We start from the raw sequence: 23,858 nt of genomic DNA on the forward strand, positions 1-23,858 counted from the left end.
CCAGGCAACCAGTTTTACCTAAGTGTGAAGAGTGCCCTAATAAATAGGAGCATAGCTCTCCTGGTGGCCTGGAGTGCGAAATGTGTTGCATGTTTGCGATACCTGGATTTCAATTGTCTTTCTTTGCCTCCAAACGTACCATCACTCCCCCTAGAGGAGAATGATATTACTACAACGACCAGGACCCTGGGGCGCTGCATATAGTGTCAACTCAATCAAAAGGATCCGTGAGTAAACAGAAGCTTTAAATGAGCTATCCATGACTTTTATATGATGGCGATCATTAGGATTGGTTATAGGAGTAGGGAAGCAGGCACCAAAATCAACAACAATTTATAGAATCAGGACCTATAGCATACCAATAGTACATAAGAGTGTGGCTGTGCAAAACATTTTGAAACATTTTTTCTGGCTGATGAGGGATTGTGGTGTCCAATTCATCCATGCCAAGTTCTCACATCCTTATCTGCGTACGGTTCTCGCATTCTCATCCACACATGGTTCTTGCATCCTCATCTCCACTCACCTAATCTACCTTCATGCCCAGTTTTCACATTCTAACATTCTAATCCGCGCACAGTTCTCGCATAGTCAACAGTGCCCAACTCTCCCATCTTCATCCACGCCCAGGTATCACATCCTCATCACCACTCAGTTTCCCATCCTCGTCAACTTACAGTTCTAACATCCTCATGCACACCTAGTTTTCTCATCCTCATCCACACCCAGTTCTCTCATCCTCATCCACACCCAGATCTCTCATCCTCATGCACACCTAGTTCACTCACCATCATCCACACCCATTTCTCGCATCAACATCCACACCTACTTCTTACATCCTCATCTCAACCAAGCTCTAAACCCAATTCCCAAATCTTCCTTCATGGCCAGTTTCCACATCACCATCCTTGCACGGTTTGTGCACAGCACCCGACTCCCGCATCTTCATCCATGCCCAGTTCATGCATCCTCATCTACACCCAGTTTCCTATCCTCATCAACTCCCAGCTCTCACATCCTCATTGACACCCACTTCTCACATCCACATCCACACCCAGTTCCCACATCTTCATCTGCTCTCAGTTCTCACATTCTCATCCACACCCACGCGGAGTTCAGCATCCTTATCTATGTCAACTTCCTGCATCCTTGTATAGGCCCAGTTCCCATACCTTTATCCATGTCTAGTTATGGCATCCTTATGCATGCCTAGTTCTTCCATCCTTATCCATGCCCAATTCTCATATCCTTAACCTAAGCCAGTTTACAATTCATCATCCATGCTCAGTACTCACATCCTAAATGTGTTTTTGGATGCTAGGTGAAAAAAATGTAGGGCTGCTTCTTTCCAGAAGGTTTCAGGGTGCTTCTATGTTGATTTGCTAACTCTTCTGAAAGCCTCCCAGGCACATTGGGAGAGTTGATGAGTATGGAGCTGGGCCTGTAACTGCAGCTCAGCCTATTACAATAAACAGAGTTTGGCTGTGCTAATCTGCAGGACTAAGAAGGAAGGAGAAATCTTCAGGACTAAGCACAGTCAAGTAAGAGCACTGAGCTTGGTTAAGCATGTAAGAGGTCATAATGTTTAGTCAAGTGCTACGACTTTTTTTTCTGCACTTTTGGAGTGTGTCCCCCAGTAGGTATAGTTCCTCCATTAAAATACTAGTTGGGCAAGGCTAAGCTCAGCTGCAGTACCTGGCATAATGCTCAGTCAAGTGTAATGACCTCCTTATTTAGCTGATTTTGAGGCATTTAAGGAGTCTGTTCTCCTCTGATTATACATCAACTAGCTATTGAACCCGTTCTACGCCCGGGTGGCTAGCATCTATATTGGTATATGGTCTCCATCCTGGTATGTGCTGCTCCATCATGCGTCCCCATCCTGACATGTGCTGCACCCATCCTGCACCCCCATTCTGACATATGCTGCTCCCATCCTGCACCCCCATTCTGACATGTGCTGCTTCATCCTGCGTCCCCATCCTGTCATGTGATGCACCCATCCTGCGCCCCCATCCTGCCATGTGTTGCACCCATCTTGCGTCCCCATTCTGTCATGTGTTGCACCCATCCTGCACCCCCATTCTGTCATGTGCTGCTTCCATCCTGTGCCCCCATTGTGACATGTGCTGATCCCATCCTGCGCCCCCATTCTGACATGTTCTGCACCCATCCTGCGCCTCCATTCTGACATGTTCTGCACCCATCTTGCGCCACCATTCTGTCATGTGTTGCACCCATCCTGCGCCCCCATTCTGTCATGTGCTGCTCCCATCCTGCGCCCCCATTGTGACATGTGCTGCACCCATCCTGCACCTCCATTCTGTCATTTGCTGCTCCCATCCTGTGCCCCCGTTCTGTCATGTGCTGCTCCCATCCTGTGCCCCCGTTCTTTCATGTGCTGCTCCCATCCTGCGCCCCTGTTGTGTCATGTGCTGCTCCCATCCTGCGCCCGTTCTGTCATGTGCTGCTGCCATCCTGCACCCCTGTTCTGTCATGTGCTGCTCCCATCCTGTGCCCCCGTTCTGTCATGTGCTGCTCCCATCCTGTGCCCCCGTTCTGTCATGTGCTGCTCCCATCCTGTGCCCCTGTTCTGTCATGTGCTGCTCCCATCCTGTGCCCCCGTTCTTTCATGTGCTGCTCCCATCCTGCGCCCCTGTTCTGTCATGTGCTGCTGCCATCCTGCGCCCCCATTCTGTCATGTGCTGCTCCCATCCTGCGCCCGTTTTGTCATGTGCTGTTGCCATCGTGCGCCCGTTCTGTCATGTGCTGTTCCCATCCTGCGCCCCCATTCTGTCATGTGCTGCTCCCATCCTGTGCCCCCGTTCTTTCATGTGCTGCTCCCATCCTGCGCCCCTGTTCTGTCATGTGCTGCTCCCATCCTGCGCCCGTTCTGTCATGTGCTGTTGCCATCCTGCGCCCCCATTCTGTCATGTGCTGCTGCCATCCTGCGCCCCCGTTCTGTCATGTGCTGCTCCCATCCTGCGCCCCCATTCTGTCATGTGCTGCTACCATCCTGCGCCCGTTCTGTCATGTGCTGCTGCCATCCTGCGCCCATTCTGTCATGTGCTGCTGCCATCCTGCGCCCCCGTTCTGTCATGTGCTGCTCCCATCCTGCGCCACCATTGTATTATATGCCCCCCATAAGATGCTCCATGATATATGCCCCGTATGCTGCTACCATATATAAAAAAAAATACCATACTCACCTATCGTCGCTGGGCGCCGAGTGCTGGGGGCCTGAGCAGGCGGGGACACCGGCGCGCTGTGGGGGTCAGGTGCCGGTATCACCGCTAGCTCAGGCCCCCAGCACTTGCTATACTCACCTGTCTGTCCCGTTCCAGCGCTGCGCGACGCCATCTTCCCGGTCCTCTGGCTGTGACTGTTCAGTCAGAGGGCGGCACCGGCATGCATTAAGCGCGTCATCGCGCCCTCTGAACTGGGAATGTCACAGCAGAGGACCCGGGAGACGGAGCCGCACGCAGCGCTGGAACGGGGGACAGGTGAATATACTCACCCTCCTGGAGCATCCACGGTCCCTGACTCTCCGGTGGAGATAGCGGTGTGCGTTCAGTGTTTACGCATACCGCGATTTCCTGGGAGCGTCACTCTGTGAGGCCCAGAGTGCACCGGCGCTTGCGCTTGCGCAGTCTATAAAGGCTTCGGACAGAGTGACGCTCCCAGCGTTATATTATAGATAACCTAAGCAAAGGATAGTCCCTAAATTAAAAGATTGATCTTTTCAATAAAACAAAACTAGGCAAGGACTGAGCTACAGGGCAAGGCTAAGTTATAGCACCAGGCAAAGTCCTATTATGGCACTGAGCAAGGATAAGCATGTAAGAGGTTAGAATGCTCATTCAAGTGCTCAGAGCCCTTTGCTCTGTTGATTGAGAGGCATTTTTTGGAGTTGGTTCCCCAACAATACTACAGCTACTGTATACCCTATGCTCAGGATAGCCCCTCAATCAAATGACTGGTCTAGTCAAGAAAACTAAGCTGAACATTGCAAAGTGACAGTACCAGGCACAGTCAAGATACAGCATTGATCTAGATTAAACAATTAAAAGATCAGAATTCTCAGTCAAGTACCAAGACCCCTTTGTTTTTTGGATTGAGGGGGATCTTCTGGAGTAGGTTCCCCAACAATGCTACATCTATTTCCTATATTAAGCATAGTCCCTCAATTTAAAGACCTGAACGAGTCCTTTTAAAGGGAAGGTGCCGCATTTTATTTTTTGTATTAAAAATGATTGTTCATATAAACAATTATTTTTAACACAAATTTACATTTTTTTACTCTAACATTTTTTTATTATTATTTTTTTCAGCCACTGGGCGCCGCCATTATGCTTTGCAGGAGTGTAAGTGTAGCTGCACGACACTTACACTGTGTAAATACGGCAGCCCTGGGCATAGACATCTGCGGTCGGCATCCAACCCTATACTTTGCATTGAGCTGCTCCCTGCTGTGATCTGGCCACGCCCCCTGGGCTGTCCACACCACAGCAGAGGCAGAAGATCGGCGCCATCTTTCTGGAGCTCACAGTGCATCTGTGAGCTCCACTTGAGAGCCCTGCTGTTATAGGAGGAGGAGACCAAGGACGGCACAGGAGGGAGAAAGGAGCAGAGTCCACAGCAGTGAAGTAATATCGGCATGGAGGGGGAGAGGTAATCTAATCCTATCCTTTGTGATGCTGAGAAATGTATCTCCTCCCATGTGTGTTACTGTGCTGCCTGTGTATCTAATCCTATCGTGTGTGATACTGACAGAACTGTGTATCTAATCCTCTCTAGTGTGATGCTGTCTGCTGAGCCATGCATCTAATCCTATCCTGTGTAATACTGACTGAGCTGTGCATCTAATCCTCTAATCTAATCTATATGATGGTATTATGTGAGAACTATAGGACAGTATTGTGTGATCTGTATGGCGGTATTATGTGTGCTCTATATGGCGGTATTATGTGTGCTCTTTATGGCGGTATTATGTGAGATATATATGGCGGTATTATCTGAGAACTCTATGGCGTCGTTATTTGCGATCTATATGATGGTATTATGTGAGAACTATGGGACAGCATTATGTGTGATCTGTATGGCGGTATTATGAGAGAACACTATAGCAGTATTATCTTCAGAAAGGGGACCCATTCTAGGGTGGTTCTGGTTGAGCACCTGCACACGGGTCTGGGGTAATAGAGGGGGCAGCATGACCTCCAGTTAGGTGCCGTCAGGGGAAGGCTGGTGAGGCAGCTGAAGAGATGGGTCTCATTTTTATCATTACTATATGGCTACATTTCCCCCCAGCGTCACCTCGGACTGTGCCTGTCGCCTCACTTTCTCACATCACCAGGACAGGAGCTGAGGACGGGAATGGGGTCTTAGCGTGCAATGTCTGGATCAGAACAGGCCATCAATCCATAGAAATGTTTCCTGTATTTCTGTGGAGCAGACGGTCCATCCATGTGTATAAAAGACAGCGCTCTATGCACAATCCCTGGCTGCTCCGCGCACCAAACAGGGGGCCCTCCATAGACCTGCACACTGCTCTCCTGAAATACTCTGTGCTGCTGTCACCCTGCTTTCTCCACCATATGTCTCCCAGAATCCTTGCTGCCTGCCATCCTCAGTGACTGTCTACTTGTCAGTATAAGGCCGGGATCACACATACGCGAGATACGTCCAAGTCTCGCAGGTGAAAACCCAGCTCTGGCACCGGCACTCCGGAGCAGAGCGTGCAGCTCCATGTTTTGCTGTGCGACTGCATGCTTCGCTCCGGAGTGGCAGCGCCAGAGCTGGGTTTTCACCATGCGAGACTCGACCGTATCTCGCGTGTGTGTGATCCCGGCCTAACTCTGCAGTCACCAACAAAATGGCTGCTCACTGGGTTCCTGAATATCATCCTCTCTTATCCCTTAGCAAACACCCAGAAGGGGAGGAGTGACATCACACACATGTCAGCAGACTCCGCCCACAATTACTGCAGTGCAGTAATGTGAGCTAGTTGTACGCTAGGTTTTTGTCAAATTTCATTAGCTGCTCCCCCTAGTGTTTAAAGGTGGAAATGCCAAACCTTTTAAAATTATTTTTTTATATTTTACTAAATTATAAACACATGATAATATTTTTTAAGAAAATGTAATCATTAATTCTTTACATTTTTTTAATCGCTGGAAAAAAAATTTTGTGATGGCACCTTCCCTTTAAGCTTATATTTTCTGATGAAACCTATTATTTGAATTATCGCCACAGTAAACAGGCTTCATAGAACAGTTGATATCTTTTGAAGTTTTTTTTACATCGGCAGAATAAAATCTAGGCCAGAGGAAGGAGGAGGAGATGCCCCAATTGGTAGACAAGTGAGAACATTCCTATAAGTATTAGATTGCCTGTTCTACAGGCAGTCACTTTCTTTTTTGTATTTTTTTTTGCATAACACCCGGTCGCTCTGTAACCATTGTAAAGAGAGGCTATAGCCTTCCTCATTTAACCGGCGAGGATGCTGTCAGCCAAATTTCACTCTGCAAAGGATATACACATGGCTCTACAAAGTAATACAAACATACACGAGTGTTCGGCACTTTCTGCTGCTTCAATACTAAGTATCTCGTTTGATGCTCGGCCTGCAGAGAGAACATAGCACTTTCATATATTACTCCACACTGCAATCCAGCTTCTCCTCTCCCCTCGGCATACTTTTGCAGCTCTTTTTTTTTCAATTGTATTCCTTTTTCATTCCCCCCTCCTCATTCACTTTTTATAGGCTAAATGGTCACAATACTTCATCATTTATTGAAATTATTGGTAAATCCAAAGTAAAAAGTATTCAGATTGAAATATGAGATATCTTTCACATTGTGGAAGATACTCGTTTTTTTATGGGGACCTGAGAGGAGTGGTATCAGCAGTTTATGGAAGAAAGTTGAAGTTCTGGGTGAGGAGGTTATTGGAGGTGTAAGGAAGAAGGCGGGGCTGTGGGTACCAACAAGGCATCAGGTCCAGAACTGCCTGGGCCGCATCCAGTATTGCAGGGGGGAAGGAAATGGGGGGTGAAGAGGACCCATGACCTGCAGAGAGGGGGTGTGGTAGTGAAAGAGGTGAAAATGAGTTTTGAGCAGGAAGCGACAGGAAGTTCCCGCCGGAGATCAGCAAGTGCAGAGACCTAGTGAGCTCCACGCGTAACTTGAGTCCACGCGGTAGCAAGGGGGGAGGAGTGCCAGGAGGACCTGGAAACGCTTCTTGGCATGCAGGACAAAGCACGTCGATCGGGAGACTGAGGTACGGGACTTCTGACTGCAGGGGCACGCTGAGATTTTTGTGAAAGGCTTCCAGCTGCAGAGAGCAGCGCAATAGACTAGGGGCTCAGCGGGTCAGGCCGGTGACCACCGTTTGCCGCCAGAACATTTGTTGGGTGGGGAAGCCTGAAGACCACAACACTGACATCAGCCGGCTTTCAGCTTTCATCTGTGATGAAGTGATCAGCATCGGACTCACGCTAAGTGAAACAGATGCATGCATAAACTATTGCCTTAAGTTACCCTGTTTTTGCATTCTCTAGTTTAAAATCTGATTTTCCCCTTTTTACTGTGAGGAGATTTCTTCCTGTATTAATGAAACCAAATCCCTGGTAACCCTTGCGCTGCGCCTCTGTGTTGCTGCATCCAAATACCTGCTTAACATTTGGCGTAGTCGGCAGGTGCAGTCTTTGGACCCAGACGCAGCAGATCAATCCACCACGAGTGCCCCAATGTCTAGAATGCCATTGGGGGCCATTCTCAGCAATCTCCCATAATTAACGGGGGATTAATATAATGCTGTGGGACTGGGCTGAAAGGGTCAAAAGCATGTTACGGATGCATCCCATGACCCCTGATATACAAGATGAGATTGCTTGATGGCCCTAGATGGTGAGGCTCAATGTTCCATCATGTTTTGTTCCCCCCATGAGTGGGATACTTGGGATAAAGTGATACAGATCCTGGAAAAAATGTGTGGCACCCCAGGAGTTCGGATACCACAGTAGTGCTGCCTTCCTCTCGGGGTAGGGTAATGCTATGTCTGGAGACAAGTGGGATTTCCTTTGGTAGATTTACACACACACAACACCTTACAATTCCAGGCCAGTAGGGGGAGCTCAAAACCCTGTTTTAGGGCAGCTTCCCTCAATAAAGAGATCCTGGTTTGGAGGCGGAGTGAGCTCAGTTTGGAGTAGGAGTCTGTGTGCAAGGACAGACAGGAGTGGAGTACAGAGGAAAGTGAGAGCCAAAAGAGGTCACGAGCTGGCCTCTGAATGGCTTAAGTGCAAGGAGCTGGGAACCGGGAGCCCGAGGCTCATGTGGACTCTACGGCACGGAGCAGAACCAGAGGGCACTGTATTGCCAAAACTTTGCCCACAATTACTTGCGGCACAGCAGCACTTTGGAGCCTGGAGTCACCAAGAACGAACCCCAGAACCTACAGCTCGAGCTGCCTGCCATACAGGTACATGTCCTAGGACAGCAGAACGATTAAAGACCTTGTTGAGACATTTGGTGGCAGCAGGGACTTCGAGAAAGCGCAGAGTGGTAGGCTCCCACCTGACTTACCCAGGGGATCTTGCTTGTCTCTGGATTGCCCGGACTTCTCTGCCTGCTCTGTGGTCTGGTGCCCTGGACTGTGGCTGCTGAAAACAACAGTAAACAAGGTAAAGAGACTGCAATCCTGTGTCCTTGTGCTTCTCTGCACCTCTCACCATACCACAATCTACACACCGGGAGCCCTTGGGATATATTTCACCTGTGGGAAGATATACCATCTAGCTGCCATAACATCACTCCAGCGGACCCCTTAAAGCAGCGTCAGTCCCCAGTGACCGAATACCACAGGTGGCATCACGAACATAAACTTTATCCCTTTAAAGACCTTTCCCTCTAACGTTGGTGCCCAGGGCCACGGACCGGGTCGCCACCATGACATTCCCTTTAAGTACCGGACGCGGTACCGAGTACCCCAGCCTGTGGGGAGCGCAAATTACTTTGGCGTCACAAACAGGATGGACTGACCCAGCAAAGTGGGTCATGTGCGCCTAAATGACTGTGCCAGAACTGTGCCCAACTGAGATTTATTGAAACGGGTGCCACGCTGCTGCCTGGAACGCCAGAAGTGAAGATGTCGTACAGCAAAGCTGGAAGAAAAGACGCTGCAAAGTGCCGAGTGGAGCACAGGAGGAACCACCGCAGATTCCAGAGAAGAGATCCAACTTCTATCAGGTTAGCGAGGGGGAAGAGCCATGTCTAATCCGCAGCCGCAGTCCCCATACCACTAGCCGAGGCAGCAGCTCCCATGAGCAGGCCAGACACTGCCACAGCTACTGCGGCCATCATGCCCTTGTCCATGCCGTACATACCTGGAGCAGCCTGGCTCCCGCAATTTTCTGATGAATCCCACATGTTCACCGATTTTAAAGAAAGACTCTGTAGCCTGTTTGAAGTTTACCCCCTGACAGAGCATAAGAAGATTAACATTCTAACTGGCCAATTATCTGGAGCGGCCCTGAGGGAGATAAAATCCTGGCCAGCTGTGGATAAAGGGACTGTATACAGGATGCAGATGAACTTTTGAAGGAACTGTTCATTGAGGGGCTTCTATCTCACACCCGCAGGACTCAATTACGAATCCTTGCTTTGCAAAACCCTGACCTAGACTTCGCTCAGTTTAAGGATAGCGCCATTCGGGTGTTGCCCGAGCCTCCACCCAGCAGCGCAGTACCTCCTAAGCATCCAGCACTCACGTACAACCAAGAGGTGGCATCAAATTCTCAGGTCCCTGCTGCGGCCGATGCCCAGGCCCTCGATGATGATTCCCCTGCGGGTCTACGTCTCCAGGTGCAGGAGCTGACTAAGAACTTTGCTGCATTAGCCCGGAGTCGGACCATGCAGTCCCTACAGGAGGCCCCCAAGGAGAAGATCAAGCTGGCTTCCAGACCGGAGGATGTTACCTGGCGACGGCAGAAGAGGATCTTGCCAACCAGAGGAAGAGACGACGATTGCTAGCACCAGGATGGACGACCCATCTGCCGCCGCTGCGACCAAGCAGGACACATTGCAAGGTACTGTCATTTAAACGAGCGACCCCTGGGGCAGAGGGCCAAGCCCCAGGAGTAGGACGACCAGGCCCAAACAACTGGTGAGCCAAATATGTTGGAGGACGACCTGTTCTCCCCATTGTGATCGACGGCATCCCCATGAACGCTTTGTTGGACACTGGTTCACAGGTTACAACTATGCCGTACATACTTTATAAGCGCTATTGTGCGGACACAGACATTACTCGTGGCCCTGATGATGATTTCACGATAGCAGCCAGTAACGGTCAGCCGTTGCCATAAGTGGGATACAAAGAGATCACCATAAAAGTGGGATAGGTAGAATTTAAAGACCAAGGGATCGTGATTGTTGGTATTCATCGACGTGAATGTAACCCTATGATGACCATGGATGGGCAGAAACGCAGCATAGCGATCCCGTAATCCGTCTGGTGAAAGAACTGCTAACACAGGCAGATTTGCACCCTAGCCCAGTTGATCCGCAAGAAACAAAACTCTGGAAGGAAAAGGGCAAGCTATTCATCTACGATGGTAAACTGTGCAGAAGAAACATCGATCCACGCATGCACAAACTAGTCAGGCAGATCTCAATGATGGTCTCAAGATGAGATGCGCCCATGGTTCTAGAAGCGTACCACGACGGAGCAGGACACTTTGGATGGAAGAAGTTGGAGGTCCTGTTACGTGGAAGACTCTAATGGCTTGCCATGAGGAAAACCATCAAAAAGTGGTGCCGTGAGTGTAGCTCATGTAACCTTTGCAGGAAGGACCGTGACAACCAATGGGCTCCCCTACAGCCCATCGTCACCAAAAAGCCACTTGAACTGGTGTCCTTAGACCACATGAAATTAACTCCAAGCTGGTCAGGCTATGTCTACGCTTTGCCTATCTTGGATCACTACTCCAGTTTTCTGGTAGTTGTCCCTGTCAAGGATCTGACAGCAAGAACAGTCGCCAGAGCTTTCCAACAGTACTTCTGTAGACTCCATGGTTATCCTGAAAAAGTGCTTACTGATCAAGAATCGGCCTTTGAAGCAGAGGTATTTCAAGAATTCTGCAACCTGTACGGATGTAAAAAGATCAGAACAACCCGATATCACCCACAAACGAATGAAATGTGTGAGAAAATGAATCAAGTGGTGATTGATCTACTGAAGACATTGCCTTTACATGAAAGGAACTCATGGCCAGAAAGTTATCAGACTTGGTAGATTTGTACAACCATGTCCCAGTGAATTCCACCAACTGTACTCCTGCGTACTTGATGAGAGGGAGACCCAGTCAACTGCCAGTTGATCTAGACATGGGAGTCTTAACCCCAGAAAATACCGCACCAGATACAGATTGGGAAGTTGAGAGAAAAGAAAGGTACCGCCAAGTACAAGAATGCGTAGAGAAAAGTCTATCACAAGCGAGACAAAAGCAAGAAAGAGACTATAACCAACATGCCCCTGCAATTCCTTTGTCACCAGGTGAACAAGTGCTCAAACAAAAAAAGGAGATTACACAAACTTGATAGGAAGTGGAACCTTACTCGATCCTACCTTCAAACTTTGACAACACGAAAGTCTGCTTTATCAGTAAAGATGGAGGAGAAACTTCGACTGCAGTATCCAGAGACCATCTCAAAATATGTCCTGATTCCCCTGGGGTTCTTGAGCCGGTCGGCATTCTGAAGGAAGGGGTGGTCCTTTCTGCCATTTCCCCTGATTTACGACGGGTTCTTCAGGAATTTCAGGCTAATAAACCTGACCACTGTCCAGTGGGGAAACTGTTTGTTCCTGATAGATGGACTAGTAAAGTGATTTCTAAAGGTTCGTTGTTCTGTGTTGGCTGGCCATCCTGGGATTTTTGGTACCAGAGATTTGGTTGGTAGGTCCTTTTGATGGCCTTCTTTGTCGCGGGATGTGCGTTCTTTTGTGCAGTTCTGTTGGATTTGTGCGTGGGCTAAGCCTTGCTGTTCCCGCGCTAGTGGGTTGCTTTTGCCATTACCGGTCCCCGAGAGGCCCTGGACACATATTTCTATGGATTTTATTTCCGATCTTCCCGTTTCTCAAAGGATGTCGGTTATCTGGGTTGTCTGTGACCGATTTTCTAAGATGGTTCATTTGGTGCCTTTGCCTAAATTGCCTTCTTCTTCTGATTTGGTTCCATTGTTTTTTCAGCATGTGGTACGTTTGCATGGTATTCCGGAGAATATTGTGTCCGACAGATGTTCCCAGTTTGTTTCTAGGTTTTGGCGGGCCTTTTGTGCCAAGCTGGGCATTGAATTGTCTTTTTCTTCTGCATTTCATCCTCAGACAAATGGCCAGACTGAGCGAACTAATCAGACCTTGGAGACCTATTTGAGATGCTTTGTGTCTGCTGATCAGGATGATTGGGTGGCTTTTTTGCCATTGCCCGAGTTTGCCCTTAATAATCGGGCTAGTTCGTCTACTTTGGTTTCACCTTTTTTTTGTAATTTTGGTTTTCATCCTCGTTTTTCTTCTGGGCAGGTTGAGCCTTCTGACCCTCCTGGTGTGGATTCTGTGGTCGATAGGTTGCAGCAGATTTGGGCTCATGTGGTGGACAATTTGGTGCTGTCTCAGGAGGAGGCTCAACGTTTTGCTAACCATCGTCGGTGTGTTGGTTCCCGGCTTCGGGTTGGGGATCTGGTTTGGTTATCTTCCCGTCATGTTCCTATGAAGGTTTCTTCCCCTAAGTTTAAGCCTCGATTTATTGGTCCTTATAGGATTTCTGAGATTATTAATCCGGTGTCCTTTCGCCTGGCGCTTCCGGCCTCTTTTGCTATTCATAATGTCTTCCATAGATCTTTGTTGCGGAAATATGTGGAGTCCGTTGTTCCCTCTGTTGATCCTCCGGCCCCTGTGTTGGTCGATGGGGAGTTGGAATATGTTGTTGAGAAGATTTTGGATTCTCGTTTTTCGAGGCGGAAGCTTCAGTACCTTGTCAAATGGAAGGGTTTTTGCCAGGAGGATAATTCTTGGGTTTCTGCCTCTGATGTCCATGCCGCTGATTTGGTTCGTACCTTTCATCGGGCTCATCCTGATCGGCCTGGGGGCTCTGGTGAGGGTTCGGTGACCCCTCCTCAAGGGGGGAGTACTGTTGTGAATTCAGCTTTTGGGCTCCCTCCGGTGGTAGTAGAGGGTAATGCAGTTGTGCCTGGACTGCAGGATTGGACAGGTGTATCTACTAATTGCAAAACTGACTGGGGTATATAGCTTTGCAGGACTCTTTAGTCCCTGCCAGTTGTCCATTGTTTTTGGAGGATTCACATCCCTTCTGGTCTCTCCTGTTCGCTCTGCTTTTCTTCAAAGATAAGTCCTGGCTTTGTTTTTGCTGTCCACCTGCTGTGGACCTTATAGTTCTGTGCCTTTTCATGTTTTTTCTTGTTCAGCTTTGTCTGTGAAGTATTTTTTGCAGCCTTGCTGTGTCTCTGGAGATGCAGATATACCCTCCATGTCTTTAGTCAGATGTGGTGTTTTGTATTTTCTGTGGTGGATATTTTCTAGTGTTTTAATACTGACCGCATAGTACTCTGTTCTATTCTTTCTATTTAGCTGGTATGGCCTCCTATGCTAAATCCTGATTTCATGTCTGTGTATGTTTTTTCCCTCTCCTCTCACAGTCAATATATGTGGGGGGCTGTCTGTCCTTTGGGGATTTTCTCTGAGGCAAGATAGGTTTCCTGTTTCTGTCTTTAGGGGAAGTTAGATCTTAGGCTGTGTCGAGGGGTCTAGGGAGTGTTAGGTACCCCCCACGGCTACTTCTAGTTGCGCTGCTAGGTTCAGGGTTTGCGGTCAGTACAGGGGCCACCTTCTCTAGAGTACGTCTCATGCTGCTCTAAGGCCACCAGATCATAACAGTAATCTGCGCCAGCTAACTTATCCAGCAGCTCCTTGATGCGCGCCATTGGGTGCGCGTCAGAGGCTGTGATGGCGTTGAGCCCCCTGTAGTCCACGCAGAACCGGGTGGTCTGGTCTTTCTTTGGCACGAGAACTACAGGTGAGGCCCATGCACTCTTTGACCGTCGAATCACCCCCAGCTGTAACATCTCATCGATCTCTTGGCGCATAATCTGCTGCACCTGGTCAGAGATTCAATAGGGTGTTTGCCGTAGTGGGGCGTGATTCCCGGTGTCCACCTCGTGGACTGCTAACTGAGTCCTCCCAGGTCGGTTGGAGAACACGACCCGGAAGGGTTCCAGCGTGGTTTGCCACTGCAACCGCTAGGGTTCAATTAACGAGGTGCTTACCTCCACGTTCTTGATGGACCCATTGGCCTTGGCTTGGGCCAGCATGTCCAGGAGGGTGTCTTCCTCCCCGTCTTCGGGCAAGCTGCAGACCAGTAGGACGAAAGGTTCACGTTCGTGATGAGCCTTCATCATGTTGACTTGAAAGGCCTTTCGCCTACCCCGAACGTGGTCAAGCGTGACCACGTAAGTGACCGGGTTGAGCTGTTGGTGGACGACGTACGGGCCCTCCCAGGCTGCCTGAAGCTTATCCGTTGGCACGGGGACCAGCACCCACACCTTTTGACCCATGTGGTAGGTCCGCTCCCGGGTGTTCAGGTCGTACCAGTGCTTCTGGTCAGCCTGAGCCTGCGTCATGTTGTCATGCACCAACTGCGTCAAGGTCTGCATCTTGTCATGGAAGCGCATGACATACTCCACTATGGACACTTCAGAAGGGTTCGGCTCCTCTTCCCAGGATTCTCTGACCAACCCAAGGGGTCCCCGGACTCGCCTGCCGAACAGGAGCTCGAAGGGGGAGATCCCCGTCGAGGCCTGCGGAACCTCTCGGTAAGCGAACAGCAGGTGTGGGAGGTACCGCTCCCAGTCGCGCCCTTGAGTCTCCACCAGCATGCGTAGCATCTGTTTGACGGTACCATTGAAGTGTTCACACAAGCCATTGGTCTGTGGGTGATACGCACTCGATACCAGGTGCTTCACCTGCATTCTCTTACAGAGAGCCTCCATTAGACGAGACATAAATTGGGTCCCTTGATCAGTAAGCATTTCCCTGGGAAATCCTACACGTGAAAAGATGGCCAACAGGGCATCTGCCACCTTATCTGCCCTAGTTGACGGCAGAGCTACTGCCTCTGGGTACCGGGTAGCGTAGTCTACCACAGTAAGGATATATCGCTTTTCAGAGCTGCTGGGGATGGCCAGCGGGCCCACAATGTCCACCCCGATCCTCTGGAAAGGCTCCTCTATCACTGGCAACGGGATCAGGGGAGCTGTTATGTAGGCAATCCAGTGACACAGTGTGCCAGCAATCAGAGCACATACAGTGATTTGATAATAACCCAAAAACAATAGAACGAGCTCTGAGACGTGGAATCTCTGTAGACCGCAATACCTGAACCTATCCTAAACACAACTAAAGGCAGCTGTGGATTGCGCCTGTCACTACCTATGCAACTCGGCACAGCCTGAGGAGCTGACTAGCCTGAAGATAGAAAAACAAACCTGACTTGCCTCAGAGAAATACCCCAAAGGAAAAGGCAGCCCCCCACATATAATGACTGTTAGCAAGATGAAAAGACAAACGTAGGGATGAAATAGATTCAGCAAAGTGAGGCCGGATATTCTAGATAGAGCGAGGATAGCAAAGAGAACTTTGCAGTCTACAAAAAACCCTAAAGCAAAAAACCACGCAAAGGGGGCAAAAAGACCCACCGTGCCGAACTAACGGCACGGCGGTGCACCCTTTCCGTCTCAGAGCTTCCAGCAAAAACGAATAGACAAGCTGGACAGAAAAAGTAGCAACAAAAGCAAAGAAACACTTATCTAAGCAGAGCAGCAGGCCACAGGAAAGATCCAGAAGCTCAGGTCCAACACTGGAACATTGACAAGGAGCAAGGAAGACAGAATCAGGTGGAGTTAAATAACAAAGCAGCCAACGAGCTCACCAGAACACCTGAGGGAGGAAGCTCAGAAGCTGCAGCACCACTTGTGACCACAGGAGTGAATCCAGCCACAGAATTCACAACAGTACCCCCCCCTTGAGGAGGGGTCACCGAACCCTCACCAGAGCCCCCAGGCCGACCAGGATGAGCCACATGAAAGGCATGAACAAGATCTGGAGCATGGCCATCAGAGGCAAAAACCCAGGAATTATCTTCCTGAGCATAACCCTTCCATTTAACCAGATACTGGAGTTTCCGTCTAGAAACACGAGAATCCAAAATTTTCTCCACAATATACTCCAATTCCCCCTCCACCAAAACCGGGGCAGGAGGTTCAACAGATGGAACCATAGGTGCCACGTATCTCCGCAACAACGACCTATGGAATACATTATGTATGGAAAAGGAGTCTGGGAGGGTCAGACGAAAAGACACAGGATTGAGAATCTCAGAAATCCTATACGGACCAATAAAACGAGGTTTAAATTTAGGAGAGGAAACCTTCATAGGAATATGACGAGAAGATAACCAAACCAGATCCCCAACACGAAGTCGGGGACCCACACGGCGTCTGCGATTAGCGAAAAGTTGAGCCTTCTCCTGGGACAAGGCCAAATTGTCCACTACCTGAGTCCAGATCTGCTGCAACCTGTCCACCACAGAATCCACACCAGGACAGTCCGAAGACTCAACCTGTCCTGAAGAGAAACGAGGATGGAACCCAGAATTGCAGAAAAATGGAGAGACCAAGGTAGCCGAGCTGGCCCGATTATTAAGGGGAACTCAGCCAACGGCAAAAAGGACACCCAATCATCCTGGTCTGCAGAAACAAAACATCTCAGATATGTCTCCAAGGTCTGATTGGTTCGTTCGGTCTGGCCATTAGTCTGAGGATGGAAAGCCGAGGAAAAAGACAGGTCAATGCCCATCCTGCCACAAAAGGCTCGCCAAAACCTCGAAACAAACTGGGAACCTCTGTCAGAAACAATATTCTCAGGAATGCCATGCAAACGAACCACATGCTGGAAGAACAAAAGCACCAAATCAGAGGAGGAAGGCAATTTAACCAAGGGCACCAGATGGACCATTTTAGAAAAGCGATCACAGACCACCCAAATGACTGACATCTTTTGAGAAACGGGAAGGTCAGAAATGAAATCCATCGAAATATGTGTCCAAGGCCTCTTTGGGACCGGCAAGGGCAAAAGCAACCCACTGGCACGTGAACAGCAGGGCTTAGCCCTAGCACAAATCCCACAGGACTGCCAGAGATGGCCACCAGAAGGATCTAGCCACTAACTCTCTGGTACCAAATATTCCAGGATGACCAGCCAACACCGAACAATGAAGTTCAGAGATAACTTTAGTAGTCCACCTATCAGGGACGAACAGTTTCTCCGCCGGACAACGATAAGGTTTATTCGCCTGAAATTTTTGCAACACTCGCCGCAAATCAGGGGAGATGGCAGACACAATGACTCCTTCCTTGAGGATACTCGCCGGCTCAGATGAACCCGGAGAGTCGGGCACAAAACTCCTAGACAGAGCATCCGCCTTCACATTTTTAGAGCCCGGAAGGTACGAAATCACAAAATCGAAGCGGGCAAAAAATAACGACCAACGGGCCTGTCTAGGATTCAAGCGCTTGGCAGACTCGAGATAAGTAAGGTTCTTATGATCAGTCAATACCACCACGCGATGCTTAGCTCCTTCAAGCCAATGACGCCATTCCTCGAATGCCCACTTCATGGCCAGCAACTCTCGGTTGCCCACATCATAATTACGCTCAGCAGCCGAAAACTTCCTGGAAAAGAAAGCACATGGTTTCAACACTGAGTAACCAGAACCTCTCTGTGACAAAACCGCCCCTGCTCCAATCTCAGAAGCATCAACCTCGACCTGGAACGGAAGAGAAACATCTGGTTGACACAACACAGGGGCAGAACAAAAACGATGCTTCAACTCCTGAAAAGCTTCCACAGCAGCAGAAGACCAATTAACCAAATCAGCACCCTTCTTGATCAAATCGGTCAATGGTTTGGCAATGCTAGAAAAATTACAGATGAAGCGACGATAAAAATTAGCAAAGACCAGGAATTTTTGAAGACTTTTCAGAGATGTCGGCTGAGTCCAATCCTGGATGGCTTGGACCTTAACCGGATCCATCTCGATAGTAGAAGGGGAAAAGATGAACCCCAAAAATGAAACTTTCTGCACACCGAAGAGACACTTTGATCCCTTCACAAACAAAGAATTAGCACGCAGGACCTGGAAAACCATTCTGACCTGCTTCACATGAGAGTCCCAATCATCTGAGAAGATCAAAATGTCATCCAAGTAAACAATCAGGAATTTATCCAGATACTCACGGAAGATGTCATGCATAAAAGACTGAAACACAGATGGAGCATTGGCAAGTCCGAACGGCATCACTAGATACTCAAAATGACCCTCGGGCGTATTAAATGCAGTTTTCCATTCATCTCCTTGCCTGATTCTCACCAGATTATACGCACCACGAAGATCTATCTTAGTGAACCAACTAGCCCCCTTAATCCGAGCAAACAAGTCGGATAACAATGGCAAGGGATACTGAAATTTAACAGTGATCTTATTAAGAAGGCGGTAATCAATACATGGTCTCAGCGAACCATCCTTCTTGGCTACAAAAAAGAACCCTGCTCCCAGTGGTGATGACGATGGGCGAATATGTCCCTTCTCCAGGGATTCCTTCACATAACTGCGCATAGCGGAGTGTTCAGGCACAGATAAATTAAATAATCGACCTTTAGGGAATTTACTACCAGGAATCAAATTGATAGCACAATCACAATCCCTATGCGGAGGTAGGGCATCGGACTTGGGCTCTTCAAATACATCCTGATAATCAGACAAGAACTCTGGGACCTCAGAAGGAGTGGATGACGAAATAGACAAAAATGGAACATCACCATGTACCCCCTGACAACCCCAGCTGGATACCGACATAGAGTTCCAATCCAATACTGGATTATGGGTTTGCAGCCATGGCAACCCCAACACGACCACATCATGCAGATTATGTAGCACCAGAAAGCGAATAACTTCCTTATGTGCTGGAGCCATGCACATGGTCAGCTGGGTCCAGTACTGAGGTTTATTCTTGGCCAAAGGTGTAGCATCAATTCCTCTCAACGGAATAGGACACCGCAAAGGCTCCAAGAAAAACCCACAACGTTTAGCATAATCCAAATCCATCAGATTCAGGGCAGCGCCTGAATCCACAAACGCCATGACAGAATACGATGACAAAGAGCATATCAAGGTAATGGACAGAAGGAATTTGGATTGTACAGTACCAATGACGGCAGACCTATCAAACCGCTTAGTGCGCTTAGGACAATCAGAAATAGCATGAGTGGAATCACCACAGTAGAAACACAGACCATTCAGACGTCTGTGTTCTTGCCGTTCAACTCTGGTCATAGTCCTATCGCACTGCATAGGCTCAGGTTTAATCTTAGACAATACCGCCAAATGGTGCACAGATTTACGCTCGCGCAAGCGTCGACCGATCTGAATGGCCAAAGACATAGACTCATTCAAACCAGCAGGCATAGGAAAACCCACCATGACATCCTTAAGAGCCTCAGAGAGACCCTTTCTGAACAAAGCTGCCAGCGCAGATTCATTCCACAGAGTGAGTACTGACCACTTCCTAAATTTCTGACAATATACTTCTATATCATCCTGACCCTGGCACAAAGCCAGCAAATTTTTCTCAGCCTGATCCACTGAATTAGGCTCATCATAAAGCAATCCGAGCGCCAGGAAAAACGCATTTACATTACTCAATGCAGGGTCTCCTGGCGCAAGAGAAAATGCCCAGTCCTGAGGGTCGCCGCGCAAAAAAGAAATAATAATCAAAACCTGTTGAATAGGATTACCAGAAGAATGAGGTTTCAAGGCCAGAAATAGCTTACAATTATTTTTGAAATTAAGAAACTTAGTTCTATCACCAAAAAACAAATCAGGAATAGGAATTCTTGGTTCTAACATAGATTTCTGATCAATAGTATCTTGAATCCTTTGTACATTTGTAACGAGATTATCCATTGAAGAGCACAGACCCTGAATATCCATGTCCACACCTGTGTCCTGAAACACCCAAATGTCTAGGGGAAAAAAAAGACTGAACACAGAGCTGAGAAAAAAAAATGATGTCAGAACTTCTTTTTTCCCTCTATTGAGAATCATTAGGTTGGCTCCTTGTACTGTTATGTAGGCAATCCAGTGACACAGTGTGCCAGCAATCAGAGCACATACAGTGATTTGATAATAACCCAAAAACAATAGAACGAGCTCTGAGACGTGGAATCTCTGTAGACCGCAATACCTGAACCTATCCTAAACACAACTAAAGGCAGCTGTGGATTGCGCCTGTCACTACCTATGCAACTCGGCACAGCCTGAGGAGCTGACTAGCCTGAAGATAGAAAACAAGCCTGACTTGCCTCAGAGAAATACCCCAAAGGAAAAGGCAGCCCCCCACATATAATGACTGTTAGCAAGATGAAAAGACAAACGTAGGGATGAAATAGATTCAGCAAAGTGAGGCCGGATATTCTAGATAGAGCGAGGATAGCAAAGAGAACTTTGCAGTCTACAAAAAACCCTAAAGCAAAAAACCACGCAAAGGGGGCAAAAAGACCCACCGTGCCGAACTAACGGCACGGCGGTGCACCCTTTGCGTCTCAGTGCTTCCAGCAAAAACGAATAGACAAGCTGGACAGAAAAAGTAGCAACAAAAGCAAAGAAACACTTATCTAAGCAGAGCAGCAGGCCACAGGAAAGATCCAGAAGCTCAGGTCCAACACTGGAACATTGACAAGGAGCAAGGAAGACAGAATCAGGTGGAGTTAAATAACAAAGCAGCCAACGAGCTCACCAGAACACCTGAGGGAGGAAGCTCAGAAGCTGCAGCACCACTTGTGACCACAGGAGTGAATCCAGCCACAGAATTCACAACAGGGAGCCTTAAGAGCAGGCCCCGCCTTCCCCACTCTTTGACAAGTGATATAGGAGCGGCAGTAGTTTGACACATCTGTCCCGATCTTAGGCCAATAGAAGTGTTGAGACAGCCGGGCCTTAGTTTGCTGATCCCCAAGTGTCCAGCGAGCGGGATCTCATGGGCAATCCGCAACAACTCACCCCGGAATTGCTGCGGGACGACCAGCTGTCTTTCCCTCAACCACTCCTTTTGTGATTCTCCGGGTACTGTCTCCCGGTACAACCTTCCTCGTTCCCAGAACACCTTCTCCTTATCAGTCTCAGAGAAGAGCGTCCCGGCAAGTTGTCTCAAACTCTCTAGGCTCGCATCTGTGTGCAGAGCGGCCTGAAACTCCTGGCTAGGGAAAGCCAAAAGCGACGTCAGGGTCCCTTCCCCACGGGAACCCTCTTGGACCTGCTCTGGGTCCACCTCTGGTTCAGTCACAGTGATGACTGAGGAGGGTCCGGAAGGCAGACAGTTCTCTGCATTCCGGGCACTCTGAATGCAGGTGACAGCAGCTACGTAGGCTGTCTCCCCGGGGGTTTCTACAGACCCATCAGCCGGCGCTGCTATGGGCTCTACCTCCCCATCCACCCCCAACACTCTATGAGCAGTGCTACTTATGGGCCAGTTACCTTCCTCGGTGGCACTGGTCATTTTCATGGCATCACCTTCCTCACGGTTCCCATGCATCTCCCCATTTCCTGTAGCACCGACACTTGCCCCTGTTAGGGGTTCCTCAGCCGTCTCACTCCGCAGAGCGACGTGGCTGGGCACGCCTGTACCTATGGACACATTAACCTTCACAGAAAAATCATTATCAGGTTCCGTTGGCACAGGTACAACATTTTCACCATCAATCCTAGGGAAAAAATGGTTATTAGATGCATCATTACAAGATAACGCATGGTCAGGTAACACATGCGATTTCCCATCATCATCATCATCATCATCAGGGTTAACGTTACCCTTATTAGCAGATTGGGGAGGGGTGTCAGGAACGTAGTATGCAACCATCCTAACCAAATCAGTCCTCAACAAAACATCAGTGGGCAAATTATCAGACAGCCCCACTTCCTTCACCCCGCTCCGGGCACCCCAATCAAGATAAAGCCGGGCCATTGGTAAGGGACAGCTGATGCCCCCAATCCCCGTGACAGTTAGGGTTTTCCCCGGAATGATTTCTTCAGGGGCCGCCAGTTCGGGTCGGATGAGGGTTCGTTCAGCCCCGGGGTCCTTGAGGCCTGTAGCAACATGGCCTCCCACCGTGACGTGCTGTACATTGTCACACACCCTCCCAACCACACCACCCACTAAAAGAACTGCTGCATTAGGCCCTGGGGCCTTGCCTTGGGGGTTCTTCGGCTTGGCTGGACAGTAGGTACTGATATGACCAGGCCGATTGCAGAAGTAACACTAGCGAGGATCGGTGGTAGGTCTGGTGTTGTTGGCCACGGGGACAGGACCTTTGGTGTGTTGGCTGGCAGGGGTACTGGCGTTGGTTGCAGGCTTACCCCCTCTCCAGCTGGTGGTGACTGGCTTCCGCACTTCCGATCTACGGTTGGCCTCATAGGCATCGGCAATCTGTGCGGCTTTTGTCACATCTCTGGGTTCTCTATCCATCACGAACTGTCGCACCTCAGCTGGGCAAAGATGAAAGAACTGGTGTTTGATCATCAGGTCTCGCAACTGTGCAAAGGTGGTCACTGACAGTCCTTGGGTCCACTGGTCAAAGTGGGTCCCCAGTCCATGCACCACATCACTGTAACTGTCGTGTGGGCCACGTTGAAGGGTCCGGAACTTTCTATGGTACACCTCGGGTGTAAGCTGGTACTTGGCTATCAGGGCCTGCTTGATGGTCTCATAGCCTCCATCTTATTCTTGAGGGGGGGCAGCAAATGCCTCCAGAGCTTTGCCTCGCAGCCCTGGTGTCAGGTATCGGGCCCATTCTTGTGCAGGCAGCTGGTACTGTCTGCAGGCTTTCTCAAAGGCCCGCAGAAAAGTGTCCAAGTCTCCATTCTTCTCCATAACAGGAAAGTGATCGGGCCGGCGCTTAGGTATCTGAGCGCTGCTGGGCTCACGAGTCTGGGCGGTGGAGGGCATCCCCCCCTGCCGGAGCATCTCCAGTTCGTGTTCTCGCTGGGCTTGGCGCTCGGCTCTCTCAGCCTCCCGCTCGGCTTGCTGGTATTGCTGGATCAGCTGCAGATGTCTCTCTAGGTCATCTGCGGAGCCTTGATGCAGAGCCAGCTGCAGGAGGAGGTCTGCGCCCCCCTGGTTACCAGTAGGGCCCGTATTCAGTGGTTGGACCTCTGCTGCAGGACCATGTTCACTTGTGCTGGCTTCTGCGGCCTCTGGGCTCTGTGACCTGGCTTGGTCTGCTTCAAATTGCACAAGTTCAGCGACCATTTGAACCTTGGTCTTGCCCTGGGAGTTCAGGCCATGGTACATGCATATCCCAGCCAGAGTGTCCCTCTTCTGCTGTGCGTACCAGGCTTCTCCTTTCGCAGCCATGGTTGCCAAATAAAAGATAGGAATGAAAAACGAAGAGAAAGGGAGGGGATAATTACCAGTACACAATTGTCTCAAGACTAATAAAACACTGAGTTCGTTCTCCAAACTTATTTGCGCAGAGTCCTCGCAAGAACTTTCTGCAAGTTTTTAGTGAGGGGAATGATTGCTCAAACCAAATCACTAATGCTCTAATATCCCACCGCCTTGCCACCAATTTGTCACGATTCACACCATGACCGTCACCCCTATGTCACGGGTCGGGGTGACTTTAGGCCAACAGATGGCTATCACATGTGCAGGGGGGCTTATCTTAGTTAT

At 49.2% G+C, this 23,858-nt stretch overlaps 1 long non-coding RNA gene across 1 annotated transcript in view; it reads left to right on the plus strand.

Moving 5' to 3' along the window:
• Positions 1-4,587: 4,587 nt before the first annotated feature.
• The window catches only part of LOC138657982 (uncharacterized), a 105,421-nt gene continuing 86,150 nt past the window's right edge, over positions 4,588-23,858 (plus strand). The window contains exon 1 of the long non-coding RNA XR_011317283.1: positions 4,588-4,671. This is a non-coding gene — a long non-coding RNA (uncharacterized lncRNA). The remainder of the gene's footprint in view (positions 4,672-23,858) is intronic.

Source organism: Ranitomeya imitator, chromosome 1, assembly GCF_032444005.1.
Source record: "Ranitomeya imitator isolate aRanImi1 chromosome 1, aRanImi1.pri, whole genome shotgun sequence".
In the NCBI taxonomy this organism is placed as follows: Eukaryota; Metazoa; Chordata; class Amphibia; order Anura; family Dendrobatidae; genus Ranitomeya; species Ranitomeya imitator.